This window comes from Neomonachus schauinslandi, chromosome 1 (assembly GCF_002201575.2).
Source record: "Neomonachus schauinslandi chromosome 1, ASM220157v2, whole genome shotgun sequence".
NCBI classification, from domain to species: Eukaryota; Metazoa; Chordata; class Mammalia; order Carnivora; family Phocidae; genus Neomonachus; species Neomonachus schauinslandi.
Window position 1 is genome coordinate 126,628,743 of NC_058403.1, and position 4,202 is coordinate 126,632,944.

Sequence of the window (4,202 nt, forward strand, 5' to 3'; positions counted from 1 at the left end):
ATTCACTTTATGTGAGATGGGGTGGGCAGACAGGCTCTGGGTATTGGGAAGTCTAAGAAGAATTTCTGGGCTCCAAGAGCTTAGTTTTCAGGAGTCCTGTAGTTTTTTCATAATAAACTTCTTCTAAGGCTTGTAATGCCCAGACGCCTTCCAGGCAGTGTTCTCTCTAATTATAGCTCCCCTGAGTCATTGGAGGTTTCAGAACCAGAGTGCTGAGAGAGAGATAGACTATAAAAACAAGCTTTTATCATTGGGGGTATAGCTCAGGGGTAGAGCATTTGACTGCAGATCAAGAGGTCCCTGGTTCAAATCCAGGTGCCCCCTGTACACTCAAATTTTGCTTCAGAAGAATATGGATTGATTTTGGCTCTATTATTTTCTGTAACCCGTGGCTGAATAATAACTAATGTCCTTTGTGCATATGCCAGGCACCAGTCTGAATTCTTTGCATCAATTATCTCCTCAATTTCCCTCCCCAATTTTATAAGATACACGCCATACCATCAGTATCTTCATTTTACATGAGGAGACAGACAGACTTGGAGACACTCAGTAATTGGCTAATGGTCAGAAATCTACAAAGAGAAGGTTTAGGATTTGGACTCAGAGCACACGTCCTCAGTGACTTCATGATGCTACTCGTACTGTTCTAGTGGTAAAAGTTTTGTGACAAAATTCCACTTAGTAATGCTCCCAAGGTGCCAGGACTGTCCATCCAGTTTTAGAATCTTCGGGCTGCAGGGTCAACCCAGCGACTTAGTGACCATGCTCACACTGTGCAGTGCCCTGGGGAAAGTAAGTCTTCATTCATAGAACACTGCTAGGGGTGAGCAAGAAAGGGCCTGAAGTTTAGGGAGCTGCACTCTTTTCCTGCTCTAAAGCTCGAGGAATTTCTATTGCCTTTCCACCCCCCATTCCTTTCCTGTAGCCCTGCATTCCCACTGCGGGTGCCTTCACTCAGGACCCAGGTGTGGGCCAGAGGTCAGACCTGAGTCTGAGTCTAACCCCTGCCCACAGCCCAGGCCATGCTGTGTCTTTAGAGGGGCCTGAACAACACACAGAGTGCCAACTATGAGGCAGGACCGTGCCAAGCGGGAACCCCAAGGTGACTAAGGCATGGCCCTGGTCTCGGTGTGCTCTCCACCAGGAAGCAGGGCTGCAAAGTGCAGAGGGATGGGATGTGCAGGGAGCTGCACCAATGTCAGGCATGCAGAGGAGGCAGTGATGCTGTCCCTCTAGGGGAGGGAAGGGTAAGGGAGGCTTCCTTGGGTTGCTGATGGCAAATCACAGTTTCAAAGATGAATATTATCTCCCAGGACAGAGCGTAGAGTGGAGGAAGGGGCGCGGGGAGTGGCAGCTGAGTGGCAGCCAACTAGGCTGCCTGGGCCAAGGCTGGGGCCAGACGGACGCAGGTGGCAGCAGCTGGAGAACACAGCAAGATTTGGGAGTGTCCGAAGGTGAAGTTGAAGAGGCAGATAGGGATCCACATGAAAACAACCCTGCCTGTCGCGCTGAGCCTTGGAGCTTCTGGGGAAGGCATTTAAAGGGCCGTGACCCAGATAGACTCCATTTTAAGCAGGCTGCTCTGGGAGCAGGAAATGGGGCGGCTGTGAGCAGTGGAGGCTGGGAGGCCATTCACTGCCAGTGTAGGGGTGGGGATGGACCTAAGTGACGTCAGGGCTAAAATCAGTAATACCCAGCGATTAACTGGAGCTGGAGGAGAGAAGGTGAGAGAAGCCCACGGTTGTCAGTGTTCTGACCAAATGATGGAGAACACGGTGGTGTCACCAACCCAGATGGGGAGGAGGCTGATCATATGGTTAGGGAGGCAGGCCTGGCGCTGAGCCCCGAGCCTACAGTGGAATCCTGGCCTCAGCACCTCCTAGCTGTGTGACCACTCTGTGCTTCAGTTTCCCTACCTGCAAAATCCATATGCTAATATTAATACCTATTTTATAGCATTTTTGTAATGATCCCCTGGGAAGTTATGGGTGGAACCTTTACTACCATGGCTGGCACATACCAAATGTCCGGTAAATATGAGCTGTTATTATGACAACAAAGCAAAATTAGGAAGAGGTGCAGGTTTGGGCAGGAGGTGGCACGTTTGTTTTGGGGCACACCGGGTATGACATCTGAGGTTTTTGTAAGGCCTCAGAGGGGAGCGGCTGCGAATGAGCATCTTGGTCCCCCGAGAGCTGGTGAGCTGAGGCTTCAGCTGCCCTTTGCTCCTCAGCTTCATGGAGGCGACAGGCCTCTTCAGGGAGGATTTGTTGCAATGGCAGAGATTCTCTTGACCTTTCTTCTCAGTCTCAGAGATACACAAGATTAAAAATCCTCAGACTGGAACTGAAGGGAGTAGGATTCAGAGGTATTAAAGATGAATTTTGGACTTTGGAATACCTTGTTGTTGTTTGACTGTAAACTATGACAGTTCATCCTGGATGAAGTCCTCTTTGAAAATCTGATGAAAACATACACAATATCCGATACGTGCACATACACAACATTTGCTTATCATTTCAGAGTTAGACCTGGACCTCTGAAGTTTCTGGATACCCAGTTAAGGTGCCCTCCCTGTCCAATACTCATTGGTGACCCAATACTTAAACATTCATCGATGTGAGCGTGGGGGGAAAACATCTGTAGATGTGCCCAGAGATTTCTGGGCAATTGGTAGTGTATTTGAAAAACTGGAAAATTATACTGAGAATTACACTGAGCTTTAGGTGCTAGGAAGAGAACGAGCATACATGTTCTGGGAAAAGTAGGAGCTGGTGTGTGGCTGGAAGGGAATTGAGGATGAGTTTAAATCCAAGCAGAATCTCAGCTGTTAAAGGTATTTATGAAGTATGATGTAACTCATAAAAGGGAAATAAGTGTTTATGTGAAGCCTATTGCCATCAGGGGGTATAGCTCAGTGGTAGAGCATTTGACTGCAGATCAAGAGGTCCCTGGTTCAAATCCAGGTGCCCCCTCTGTGGTCTTTTGCTCTTCTTGGCAGCCTTCTTAAAACACTGGGTTTAGTGTGAGGCAAGCAAGGTGCCTAGGGGCTCAAAATTTAAGGCTGTGCTCACTCTCATGCAAGTCCCTTAGCTTGTTAATTCCCCACAGTAGAGCTGTGTGCATATAAATTCACCCCCTGCCAACATATACACACATAAACACAGTCATCCACCCAGAGACATATATACACACACCCCACACACCAGATGTCCCCCGACCACATACACACACCCGGACCCACACAGCATCACACAGACTCACCAACAGACAAACATACACACACGCACACGTGGACTTTCTCACAGACCCTTTATTTTTCCTTTCTGTATATTCAATCTTATTAACCAGACCCTTTCTATCTTCCTTTCTCCAAACTTTTACCCATTTACTAGTTTGGATTTACAGAAGAGTTGTAAAGATAATATAGAGAGGTCCCGTATACCCTTTGTTCAGCTTCCCCTAATGTTGACATCTTGCATAACCACGGCACATTAATCAAAACTATGAAATAAACATCGATGCAACACTATTAACCAAACCTTAGATGACATTCAGATGTCACCAATTTTTCCACTAACATCTTTTTCTCTGTTCCAGGATTCAATCCAAGATACCATATTGCCTTGAGTTATAATGGCTCCTTAGTTTCCTTCAGTCTCTGACAGATGCTCAGTCTTTCCTTGTGTTGTTTTTGTTTGTTTTTATAATCTTAACACTTTTGAAAAGTCCTGGTCAGGTATTTTGTAGAATGCCCCTCATTTTGGGTTTGTCTGGTGTTTTCTCATGATTACACTGAGTTTATGGATTTTGGGGGAAAATATCACAAAGGTCATGTGCCCTTGTTGTCCTCTCTTATTAGGGGTAGAAGAAAAGCCCTGCAAAAATTTAGGAGTCTGCTACATTGTAAAAATTTAAAAGTACAGTGGCTGAGGCTTGTCGGGATATGCCTTCTAAAGTGAGATACCTCACAGAATGAAGCACATCACTTGGTGGGTCTCTTTGGATTTTGGCGTCAATGTATTTGGATGGGCTTCTCTGGTATATCTACTAGATAACAATAACCCAGAAGATTGTCAGGGTTTTTTTTTTTTTTTTTTTTTTTTGTGGATCTTAGAAAAAGGAAAGGGTCTGCACTCAGTCCAGGCCGTGGGGAAAGCTGTTCCTCCACGTGTGTATTATGACTTAGTATCGAAAGC

The 4,202-nt window shown here is 46.3% G+C and overlaps 2 non-coding genes across 2 annotated transcripts; both read left to right on the forward strand.

Annotated features, from left to right (window-relative positions):
• The first annotated feature begins 252 nt into the window (after positions 1-252).
• Positions 253-324, forward strand: TRNAC-GCA. Its single transcript has one exon. It is a non-coding gene; the product is annotated as a tRNA-Cys (tRNA).
• Positions 325-2,906: 2,582 nt separating this feature from the next.
• TRNAC-GCA lies at positions 2,907-2,978 on the forward strand. Its single transcript has one exon. It is a non-coding gene; the product is annotated as a tRNA-Cys (tRNA).
• Positions 2,979-4,202: the final 1,224 nt, after the last annotated feature.